At 36.6% G+C, this 13,352-nt stretch overlaps 1 pseudogene; it reads left to right on the top strand.

The window, feature by feature from the left end:
- The first annotated feature begins 8,980 nt into the window (after positions 1-8,980).
- On the top strand, positions 8,981-11,993 carry LOC136418596 (uncharacterized; annotated as a pseudogene).
- Positions 11,994-13,352: the final 1,359 nt, after the last annotated feature.

Here is a 13,352-nt window from a genome sequence, read left to right as displayed (position 1 = left end):
GGACTTTAGGTTATTGTTTCTTGGCGTAGTTTGCTTAGTTAATTTGTTTTGTATTTTTATCCCTTAAGTTACGCCCATGGGCATCGATACGTATTTGAAGGATTCCATCTGGGCGCCAGACCATCGTACCCATCAGGCCATATCGAAGGGCTCTTTATGGCTGGGAAATACGCTACTAGTCAAAGGAAGCTTTCTAAATTGGACCTTTGCCGCGATCCGCAATTCGGCGGATCGCAATACTTCAATGAAAGCGACTTGTATAGGTATTTGCCAGATGGCAGCGATCTTATGACCTTAGGCGCGACCATTGCCCGCAATGGCGTCTGGTATTGGTGCGCCCCTGGGTGGAGTTCCTCGGGTTTAGTACTTAAGGGATGATCGCAGTAATTTTGCTCTCTTTGACCAGTGCTCGCTCTAGACATGTGATCGTAAACGTAACTCGTAATCTTCCCAACTAAGCAAACTCCCACTTCATACTTAGACCAATACTTTACCATTATTTATATAAGTGAAATTTAATACAGTCCACTTTCGTAAACCAAATTGTTGTTTTCGTGGTTTTCGTTTATCGAAGGAACCTCAACAAAACGTGTATAGGAACCGTGAGTAAAGTATTCGCGTACGAAACGTGCAAAGTACGGAGTTAAGAGCGACGGAAACGCACAAGAGAGCGATTTTTCTTCTTGCAAAAGCTTAAATACTAAAGTTAATGGTAAGCGCACATAGGCGTACTAAAACTAAGAGGTCATCATCGGCACTTCTCCTAAATCTGACCTTATAGTTTTACGCACTTTAACAGCATAATTGGGGTTTTATTAGAGGACGGTTAAGACCAGAATCGAGAACGTGTCTAAATTCTGGTATGCACAAAGGGCGGCGAGAAGGTTTATTACATAGTAAGTTTTCAGTTCGAACAAAATGCGTACCAACATTTGGTCATACGGGCAAAGGCGGCTAAAAAAACGGATGATGTTCATAGGCGTAGAACACGGGTTCCTTACATACTAATCACAGATTTAATTCTAGGCTTATGTAGAATAATACATTTAATCAAACTAATAAATTAAATGAATTATTGGATATTCTTTCCTCTACATAAGCCTTAATACCGACAGAGAAACCGCTAGGAATTCCATCACTTAGCTCATCCATTATCCAAGGATAATGGGTGAAAAAACCCTGTGTTTGGCGGGAGTGAATCTCAAACTAGGGGTATCATGAAGATACTATACCCGATAATTGCACGTTTTAATTCTAAATTATCCTATACGTAACTATTATACATTAATAAGAATGTACACTATAATGGTTCTAACCGTCTCCCTATCCTGTTACTTAACAGGAATTCATTAGATCATGGGAAACCCTAGGCGGTACCTTTTAGCGAGTATTTTTCTTCAATTTTTGATAAAAGTACGAGGATTAGTTAAGACCTATAGATTCTGTGGCAGGCATATCCACAACATTAAGTAGAATTTGACAACATTTTACAAGAAAAAGTGTCTTTTTCCTGTAAGGCCCATTAAGGAATTTGAGGTGAGCCGCACACATACCAGACTGGTTCAATTTAGAGATTCTTACAATGGTTAATGGAAAACTTCTGCAATAATCACTGGTAATAAGATCAACAAAGAAACCCGCAAAATTAACCAAAGTGAACTCTTTTACTGCCAAGAACTTATGCAGTTAAATGTTAAATGTAATTTTTTAAACAGATCTTTTATCAAGTATACTTTTTAGAGCCGTTGATTGCATTAAAAGAGAAATATCAGGACTTACAATAGATTAAACCATTTTGTGAACAAAAAGCAAGAGAATTACGAATATTTCTTATAAAAACTAACACTATGGTACCGTAGTTAATTTGTTATTTGTGACATTTTCTGTTATTTCAAAAGATATTTTGAGGTTGAACTGTTCATTTTGTTGTATCGGACTGATAGCATAATATAATTTCTTATTTATACTTGCATACTTAGTTATATACAATTTTAAGTTTATTTTGTGTAAGAAATGAAAATTTTTTATAACGTTTTAATTGCGTCTTCTAGAAAATTAGTTTTTTTTGACTCTTTCCATTTTTCTCGCGCAGTCTTCATATACAAGGTGTCCCATTTAAAGCTGCTGTTGGAATTTCCCAATATAAAACGGTTGAAAGCGGTTGGGACTCCAATCGTTGTTGCGCCCCAATAAAATAGACATCCTCGAGCCACAGTAACGTGCCGAATTAAGATGAGAGGTACACGTTCCGCCCATCTGGTTCTTTGCGACTCGGGATTGTAGCCCAGAATTGGAACCACACCGACCTCCAATAAACCATCAGGAATTCCCCGGCATAAATATTGCACGATACGGCACCCAAATTAGAGGGTGGCGGCATTGATATATTTGAGAATAGGTTTTTTATAGTAGCATCTTTCCCACCGGTTCTTACAGTCCTAAGAAGTGGGCAAGTCAAAAAAACTCGAGGGCGAGGATTCGCCGGACGATCTAAGTCTGACATAGTGCAATTGGACTCCCGATTGAGAAAAGTATCTCAATCTTTCTATCTTTTTTCTCTCTCCCGTTACTTAGGGGTTACTCTCATAACTCCGGGGCTATTGATCGCTGCTCAATCACTCAAAAACCCCATTCATGTACACTAAACAAACAGCTTGAGCGATATTTCGCGTATATTGAATCAAGTCCTCAGATCTCGCATACACGGCGCCTTCGACTGTATCCGCGATTGTGAATTTATACAAAGTATTAGTGTATTAAACGAGTAATTATGCGACAGTGTTTGTGAACTGGAAAATCCACAATTCTTACTTCCTGTAAATGACGGTATACCGTCTGGTCCTTCGAAAAGAAACCCAACCAGCAAAGGTGGATTACTCCGTGAGTACCTAATGAGGTAGTCACTACTGTTAGGCAGACTCTAAGAAGCCCTGGCCTAAACAGCTGTGATTCAAGATTACTCCAAAAACATTCGTTGTATAAGAAAGTTTCAAATAAAAGTTGTTGGGTAAAGAAGGAAACATGTCATGAAAAAAGTGACTCTTAGCCAAAACATCATTTTAAGGTTATTTCAAGGATAACTTTTTTTTCAAACGACAATTCTTTTTTTTTTTTACAGATCCTTGTAGACCTTCAAGAAATGAATATCTTAATTGAACAATTTTTTTATTGAATGTTTTGCTGCAGTTATCCTTGATTTTTGTCAAATTTTTGAGATAGTTATGATTGTTATGAGTTTTTATTTGATTTTCATAGGAAAATGGGTATCAATGAAAACACAGCACTAGATATCAAAATGCAAGCAAGAGCGTTTTTATTTCTTTATATATATGTATATGTAAGAAAAAAATATTTCTTTCTTAAAAAAAATTTAAAAAAACACGAATTTAAGCAAGACTTCTTTATTCGACCAAGATTGGGAATAGAATGCCCCCCCCCCATACAAGGTGCCGGACTCATCCCCGCGCATCTGTTTATCTTCAAAAAATCTCCGCTAAACCTTCCACATTCTTCCCACGCTTACATCCCTTAGTCATTCTCTTCACACCCCCTTATGATAAACAGACCCTCTTTATCTTTTAAGGCAAGATCTACTTTAACTAGTACACGTTTATTCAATCTCCATTGGGCACTCATAGGTGTCTGTGACATACCACATATGCCCAAGGATAAGACGTAGCACCATCCTTGTAAGATAACAGGTTTGTTGCTCTTGCCTTAAATGAATTAATAACCATCCCCTGTATCACTTTCTTTATGAAAGCTCACATATATGAGAAGCAAGAGCAGCGTTCCTTTTAAGACTAAATTACACACCTCTTCTGTATAGGACATGTACGTCCTATTTCACATTTTATTTATTTTATCTAGTCATCAATATTCTTAATGGGTCTAGACGTTTGCTTTTAATTGATACCTAATTGTTGAGGTTCCTTCGATAAACGAAAACCACGAAAACAACAATTTGGTTTACGAAAGTGGACTGTATTAAATTTCACTTATATAAATAATGGTAAAGTATTGGTCTAAGTATGAAGTGGGAGTTTGCTTAGTTGGGAAGATTACGAACTACGTTTACGATCACATTTCTAGGGCGAGCACTGGTCAAAAAGAGCAAAATTACTGCGATCATCCCTTAAGTACTAAACCCGAGGAACTCCAATCAGGGGCGCACCAATACCAGAAGCCCTTACGGGCAATGGTCGCGCCTAAGGTCATAAAATCGCCGCCATCTGGCAAATACCTATACAAGTCGCTTTCATTGAAGTATTGCGATCCGCCGAATTGCGGATCGCGGCAAAGGTCCAATTTAGAAAGCTTCCTTTGACCAGTAGCGTATTTCCCAGCCATAAAGAGCCCTTCGATATGGCCTGATGGGTACGATGGTCTGGCGCCCAGATGGAATCCTTCAAATACGTATCGATGCCCATAGGCGTAACTTAAGGGATGAAAGTACAAAACAAATTAACTAAGCAAACTACAACAAGAAATAATAACCTAAAGTCCTTAACACTAATATTATTTATTCCTTTTGGATCTAGACTGGCGGGATACATAAATCTAATAGTTTTAAACAAAATATGCATTGCAAAACTTTTCTAGAAAAATAATAATTTCGACAATCTCAAAAATTGGACAAAAATCAAGGATAACTCTGGAGCAAAACGTCTAATAAAAAAATTGTTCAAATAAAAGATATTCATTTTTTGAAGGCCTACAAGGATCTGTAAAAAAAATAAAGTGTTGTCATTTGAAAAAAAAAGTTACCATTGAAATGACGTTTTGGTTAAAAGTCACTTTTTCCACGATATGTCTGTCTCTTTACTGAATAACTTTTATTCGAAACTTTTTCTCATACAATGTACCAGTTTTGAGTATCTTCAATCACAGCTTTAAATAGGACACTCCGTATATGTTTCTTAAGGGTTAGCAAATTAAGAGTATTCCTGCTGGTTTCTAAATTATCTAACTAGACTCCAAAATTTCGTAAAATTAATTTTTTAAAAATATGTCAACACATACAGTGGTGGTCATTGAAATAGAGCCAGCTGATACTTTTCGTAAAATTCAACGCTACAACTTTTTAGAAACATTTTGATGAATCTCAATATAATTTTTATGCATGTTCAATACAAATTATTTCAAATGCACACCGAAACGAAAATTATAAGTGAACACGATAAAAATTTTAACTTGTTTGGTTTCAATTTGTCTGGTCATTAAAATAGAGACGTGGAAAATAAAACGCATAATACTTGTGTTCCTTCAAGTTTGCACGTGTTGTTTCCTTCAAGTTATCGTGATTTCATTTTTAACATTTAGTGAAGTACTGAAGAATAAGTTAGATAAAAATGGGCCGTGGCGTTCATTGCACGGCAGAGGAAAGAGTAGCAATCTTAACATTACGGAAAGAGGGAAAATCGCTAAGAGAAATTGCAGGACTTATTGGGTGCTCAAAAAAAATGGTTGAAAATGCTATAAGAAAATCACCAAATCGGGAAAATCGTGGAGCGAGGAGGAAAACAAGTCCTCATACAGACAGGCAAATTGTTCGAGTCTCCAAAAAAGATCCCTTCAAGACGTCTACCAGTATTAAAACTGAACTAGGTTTGGAAATAAGTACAAGAACTATTCGAAGAAGGCTTCAGACAAATAATTTATACGGCAGAATAGCTAGAAAAGTTCCTTTGTTATCCTCCAAGAACATTAAGCAACGTTTAAAATTTGCCCAGGACCATTTGAATCGGGATGGTAAAGAGGGAATAAAAAATGGTGCTATATTTTATGGAGCGATGAAACAAAGATAAATCTAATGGGATCTGATGGGAGACAACATGTTAGAAGCCACGCAACCAGGAATTATTACTAAAACACACCATTAAAATAGTTAAATATGGAGGTGGTAACATAAAACTTTGGGGAGCCTTTTCATGGTATGGTGTAGGATCAATTTACTGGATTAAAGAAACCATAGATCAACATGAATATGTCCACATTCTTCGAGATATTATGTTGCCTTTTGCAGAGGAGAACATGCCGTTAATATGGAAGTACCAACAAGATAACGACCCGAAGCACACATCTAGGAGAGTGAAAACATTTTTAAATGATAATAATGTGGATTTATTACCTTGGCCCTCCCAATTGCCGGACCTTAATCCTATTGAGAACTTATGGACTGTCCTCAAGAATGCTGTTGGCAAACATAAAACGAAAAACAAGGCCGAACTCTGGGAGGTGATCAAGGCAGAATGGAAAGCAATACCACTAGACGTGTGTCAAAGGCTTGTAAACTCTATGCCTAGAAGATGCGTCGAAGTTATTAAACATAATGGTCATACAACAACGTATTAAGAGCTTAAAGAGAGTTTAAGAATTATTTCATAATTTTGAAACTGCAAAATATTATTAATTATGGCTATACATATCTCCGGTTGGCTCTATTTTTATGACCAAGTGTTCTTGTTGATTTATTCCGTTTATTTGTTAAATATTATGTTTATGCAATTTTTTAAAATTAAGCTTGTTAAAATTTTTGTTTCCTTATTATATATTTACAATATACATTTATTATACTAATTCGGCATGATATTAAAACTTTATTTTCCAAGGAATATATTTCTTTGAACTAGCTTTATTTCAATGGCCACCACTGTATGTTGTGGGGAGCTAAGCAAATAAAATTTCACTGCAACGAGGCCCAAGTTTGGTTCACTCTAAAGTGGTGAACATTCAGGACCTCTTAAGAATGGAACAAAAGACTAACTAAACGTTAATAGAAAACAGCTCCAAAGCATCATAAAATTGTGTACTGAACAATGTCAATAGATGTACAATCTTGGAGTGGCAGAGACTGCTGAACGTTGACTGCATGCAAGATGAAGAAATGTTGAAAGTCATCCTGAGGGAATATCTAATCTAATAAACCTTTTGATACTCATATTAGCGATTTGGGCTATTCTAAAGGACATATTTTTCATTCAAAAATAAAAATTGTGCTATTTCCAGAAAATAATATTTACACATTTTTGTTTAACAAGGCCTATAAATTCAAATAAACCTAATTTTTGCTAGAGAAAAGTTAACCCAAATTGAACCTGACATTAACAACAATAGAACCTCTGATCTTCTAAAACAAATTATTTATTATTGACTGTTGTCACTTTGCTCCTGGGAACTTTTATAACCAATTTCAAGTGCTGTTGTAATAGTCTACATATCTCCTTCAATGGTCTTTGCCCAATTTTCTACATCCCCTAATTCCTTCAGGACACTATTAAATGACTCAACTAAACTTAACCATTGCTGTGTTTGTTTGAAAAATGCCTGTGAACTTGTGTGCAGGTTATCTCTGTAGGTATCTCGATTTTATTTATTAAAATATTGGCTTTAATTATGCCTTTTGGGATCACCATTGACCCGCCAAAACTTTTAATAACCGTATTAGAGGGCATTAATTCTAGTTTTGTTTTATTTAATACATTTATATTTGCAACGTTTATTGTACTTCCCGTATCTAAATACCCTCTAAACGGAACATTATTTATTACAACTTCTACTTTGTATAAGTCATTTTGTACTTGCCCTACAATGTTTGTTTCTTCAATGTTTTTTGTCTTATACCAGCAACTTTCTTCTTGGTGTCCCGGTTTTTTGCATACACTGCATCTTCTCGGTTCTAGAATTTGGGACAGTCCCGATTTTCTTCTGCGGCAGTCCTTCGTGACATGGTTGGTGAGCCGGCATAATCCACATCGTGAAGGTCCTGCTGACTTCGAGGTGGATGGCCCGCTCCTCTTCCAGCAGTCCTTGGCGTAGTGGCCTAGTTTTCCACAAACATAACATTCTATTCTGGGTCTTTTTTCGGGGTTACCCTGAACCAAATTCTTCTGGGGACTTTGGTAGTTGTCCATAGGGGCGATGAACCCTGCATATAATTCATCGGGGGTGGTGCACTGGAAAGCACGGGCGTTCGGTTGCAGCTCCTGAGGTAAGCCCCGAATTATGCATGACATCGTGGCTTCATTGTCAAGTCGGCACTGCTGTGTAAGATTTAACTTGGCGTGGTAATAATGGGTCATGCTTTCATCGAATTCTTTCCTTCTAGCAACTAGTTCCTCCAATAAAACGGCGTAATCAACGCATCGGGGAAATGCCCGGGATAAGGCCATTTTCCACTCTGCCCAGGTTTTGTCATAATTTTCTTGGCGGAAAAACCACTCACGTGCAGCGCCTTTCAGTTTCATCTGCATGTAAGCGAATTTTTCGTAATCGGTCCATCCATGAATGTGGGATAATTGCTCTATTTTATTTAGCCAAGACATTACGGTGTGGTGGCGATCGTCGGGATCAAATGGAGGAATTATATCGCCTTTGACAGTTAATTTCGTGGCGTTTGTCTCTATGTCGCTGGGCCTATTTTCACTCAGGTTTAAGTCTTCCAGATCTGTGGCAATCAACGGTCTCGGGTTGGCTCCAAATTTCCTTTTTAGGGCAGCGGTGATCTGTTTTTGCAAGTGTTTTTCGAGCAAATCGTCAAACACTTGTTCTTGTTGCATTCCTTCCTCAAATTCCTGGTTTTCACTCATGTTATCTATTCTCACTTCACTTAAATTTAATTGTTCACAAACACAAACTAATATATGTACACTAACTTAACGAAAAAAAAGTTTTTTTTAAATAATAAAATAGTCTTGTGGATCCCACTTCTGAACTGTTAAAGAGCGGATAGGTTTTTCTAATGAAATACACGCACGTGTCTTCAAAACAACTTTATTCTCGGCTTTTTGGGAATCGAATGCCCAACATACCCAAAGATGCATCAGGGTCACCCCCGAGTGCATCTGTTTATCTTCAAAAGAATTAACACACACCATTCCACCTTCTTCCCACGCTCGCAACCCTCAATCATTCTATTCACACTTATGTTAGGACAACACTGATAGGTGAGTCGTTTTCTGCATTTTATGTTTCAGCCAAGATGATAAACAGAGTCTCCATCTTTACGACTAATGGTTTATTCTAATTTAATATAGGGCTAAACAATAGAGGGTATATACATATATATTTGACTATGGAAACTAGTTATAATAAAATATAATTCGTCAGTAGAAATTAGGAATCTACCACCAAGCATAACTGCCGAATTGATGAAAATATTGGATGAAGCAGACTTGTGGAAAAGACTAATGAATAATATACCCATGAGACTTAACCATTCGTACAGATGCGACATTACTGCCGTAAATGTTCGCAAATATAATTCAGATGATTTCAGGTAAATTATTGTTTACATCTGCATTACCTAACTACTCCACTACGCTGGTACATAAGCTTTAAAAGCTGCAACATGAGAGACATAACATGTTTTAGGATAATTGAGAAAGGCAGTGTAATGTTTAACAGATTGTGCACAGAGATTCTTTTTGACGAATGGAGTACTTCCGATAGAATCCGACCATCTTTGGGACATTTGAAGTATCTTCTTGTCAAGGCAGAACTCTTCAGAGCAGCTGATTATGTGGCAAATCTTTTGGGTTAGTTGAAGTATTACAATATGAGCGATGTGAGGAATTGATTTATATCATAATTCTAGGAGAAGAACCAGCCCCAAGGCCCAATGAAGGGCCTGCTGCGCCCATTTCATTAAGCTTGGTAAATGAGAAACTTCAAAATGACATTGAAATTATACAACGCTTAGATGAAATCAATTATCCAAGGAAAGCAATTGAGAAAATCAGGAAAAAGTCTTTGGAGAACAAAAATCTTGTGCCAGTAAGTTCTTTTTGTATTATACAGGGTGATTGCTTAGTGAATGTAAATGTTTAGACACATGATTATAGTGGCAAATTGATATGTTGTAGAGCATATTTACTGCTTAGCTATATAGAGAGATTTCCTGGGAACAGCATGAATCTATGGAAGATCTGCAAAGGAGATAAATATGAAAGTTTATGAGAGCTACACTACTAAACTTTTAAAAATTCAAGCAGCATTTCTAGTTGTACTGGAAGTAGATATTTTCATATTTCAAATAAAACAGCTTCTTTATTGTTGAATTTTTTAATTGAATTCAAAATTCTAGAAATATTTGTGCTTGAAGTTTGGCTCTTTAGATGGGAATCACCCTGTATATTATTAAAGAGACACATCTCTGACAGATTGTTTTGATTGAATTGCAGGTTATTCCTGAGATTATAGTAAGTGAAGCAAGGTCATTGCCAGAACTATCTCCAATGTCATTAGTCATTCATACACCTAAATCTCAGTTTCATAAAGAAGTCTCGGATGTGATTAAATTTTCTGACCATATTGAAGGTTCAAGAGACGTGATTTTACCTGAATGCTCAATTTTCATGAGTAAAGGAAATAAAGGTACCTTTAAAATGAACTTAACATGAAGTAGTATTTCTTTTGATGATAATTTTGTAGATGTAAGAGATGACATTCCAGGTAACAATCAAACCTCACAAATTGAAGAACGGAGTGAATTCATACCCAATTTTAGCGAGTTGCTGTCGATTGATTGTAAAAATGATGCATATACAGTTGAATCTTCCAATACCAATTCAGAAACTACCAATACTGATTCAGTCCGGGAACTGATACCAATGGTCAGTGCCCTTAATCATAACTTGTCATCCAGCCAATCCCAACCACATTCTGAAATAATTCCTGACTTTGTCGCTGATTACACTCCACCTAAATCGGATATAATTTCAGACTCTGTTATGTCCCTCAGAACCCAAAGTTCAACTTATTCAAGTGGAGATATCCCTTTGACAATACCTCAGCCACCTTCTTTCAATGCGTCCTCTAAGTGTCCATCACCTGTGCCTATTTTATCCTTAATCTCTCCACTTCCCCACTTCGTCTATGCCGAGTTAGCACGAACGACGATTGATTTTTCTTCTGATAAAGAAGGAAAATTTCTGGGAGCAGGTGCCTTCGGATCTGTGTTTTTGGTGGTAGGGTTGTTCGACAAACCAGTTGCTGTTAAGTAGATCTTGTAGACAGTGATTATTATTACATATTGTCAAACAATTTAAAAATGAAGTGGAGGTGCTCTATAAATATAGGCACGAAAATTTGGTGTCTTTGCTAGGATATTCGTGCGACACTGACACGTATTGTTTGGTGTACGAGTATGTTCCAGGAGGATCTTTGTATGAAGCACTCCAGGTAAGAGACTCGACTACAATATTGATGTATGATCAGACGATATAATTAAGATTTCTTTTTGCAGAGGTGTCTCAATGATTTGCAGTGGAAACAACGACTTCACATAGCTCTCGGAACAGCTAGAGGTGTAGGTTATTTACATACTGCATCTACTCCACTGATTCATAGGGATATTAAGTCGGCGAATATTTTATTGGATGCTAACAATAATCCGAAGGTGTGACCTTTTTATTTTCCTTTGAAGTGCCATTCTTTGTATTTTGAGTTCAAATTTTTGTGTCATATTTTCAAAAATATCGATTTTTGTATGCAGATATGTGATTTTGGTATAGTCAAGCTGTTGCCTGGTCAGTTAAACGATTTGGAATCGAGCCTTTGTGGTACGTCTGCTTATATGTCACCGGAATACCACAAGGGTAAAATTTCCACTAAGCTAGACACCTTCAGCTTTGGCGTGGTCTTACTGGAGCTGTTAACATCTCTGCCCCTTTTAGATTATGACCGAGACTGCGCCGATCTTGTAAGATTAGTTTTCTACTTGAAAATGCTTTTAAATTGATAACTGGGGACTGAGTGCAAATAATTTTGGTTTGTCACAGGTGACCTATATTGAAGAACACTGCGAGAATTCCGAGGACGTGGAATCCATCGTCGATAAATCTGTTGGCTGTTGGAGTATAGATGGAGAAAATTTTGCCGCTAAAATTTTTAATCTAGCATGGCAGTGTTTGTAGGAAGTAGAAAAACGCCTGCTTATGGAGGAAGTTGCCAAAGTGTTGAAGGAGCTGGTGGAAAAAATGTCTAAATATTGATTAGATTGGTTTCGTGGAGATTACAGGGGTTAGTTTACATTTCACTTACTCACAGTTACCATTTGATTGTGGCAAATACCCTACTGGTGCGGATGCAACAAATCTATTTGCGCAATTATATAAATGTTTCAGGATGGTAACATGTAGGTGGTACAACGAAAACTATTTTTTAGTATTATGTGCCTGATAATAAATTGAAGTATCAACGAGAGAAAATGGCATTTTTGTTTATGTTCGTATATCTATATATTTTTCACTTTAATGATCGTTTTACCTAAAGCTTTGTCCAAACATGTCCACTAATTGTCGATAAAAAAGTGTATTAAGTATATAGATAATTTTTCACTCAAATTATTTAATTCGTGCCCATCATTATCATCAAAAATTACTTATGTATTTAACGGCCTCAGCCAAATAATAAACCTCACGAGCGTCTTTACCTTTTGCCTCGAGATGGTAAATCCTGAAACCCATATCGAAAAGTAATAGTCCACATGTTCTATTCTCGAACAACTTGCTTAACAAATTTGACTAATCCTAAAACAATTGAAAAATAAAAAAGAGGGCTTCTACATAAGTATTCCTTTTCGGAAAACTCAGGCCTATAAAGAAGGTTGAAGTCCAGTTCTACATATTATCCAGAGCTCTGGCACATGGTGGATCTGGGACCGACAATATGGCTAGATTTTTCGAATTGCTTAGCTTCTTATCATAAAACCCATAGAAAATCCTAATACAATCAGATACAGCGTGACCAAAACTAAACTAGTGAGGAACAAGATTTGGCTTTTAAACCGTAACATGGCTTGGATGGCAAACTTGCTATAAATACAAGGTGTTTCATAATTATGGGACCACATTTTTAGAAATTGTTCAGTGCAACAATAGAAAACATCAGAGTATAAGGACCCATGTCTGCAAATGTCTCCTTAAGGCGATACGGCTTTATCATACTTAAAGACAGTGATGTGCAAAAATGTTTTTGTCGAGTTTTAATACGTTTCATTTTAATTTATTTGTACAAAATAATGCTACAGTAATTGTTTAAAATGTTGTCCTTGAACTTCACTACAACTGTTTAAACAACGTATAAATGGTTTCTGCACACTTGGCTAAAAATTTGATAATCGTTTCGAATGACGTCAAATGACGCAGCAATTAGGTATCGCTCTGTTTCTACTGGCGTTTCATAAACCAGAGACTTTACATGTTCCCACAGAAAGAAATCGAAAGGTGTTAGATCGGGTGACCTAGGGGATCACAGAATTAGACCACCTCTGCTGATCCAATGTTGTCTGAACTGACGATCCAAATACTATCGGGCTTGAACAGAAAAGTGTATAGGTGCACCATCATATT

Source organism: Euwallacea similis, chromosome 36 (assembly GCF_039881205.1).
Source record: "Euwallacea similis isolate ESF13 chromosome 36, ESF131.1, whole genome shotgun sequence".
Classification (NCBI taxonomy): Eukaryota; Metazoa; Arthropoda; class Insecta; order Coleoptera; family Curculionidae; genus Euwallacea; species Euwallacea similis.
This window is presented reverse-complemented; position numbering and strand designations above follow the sequence as displayed.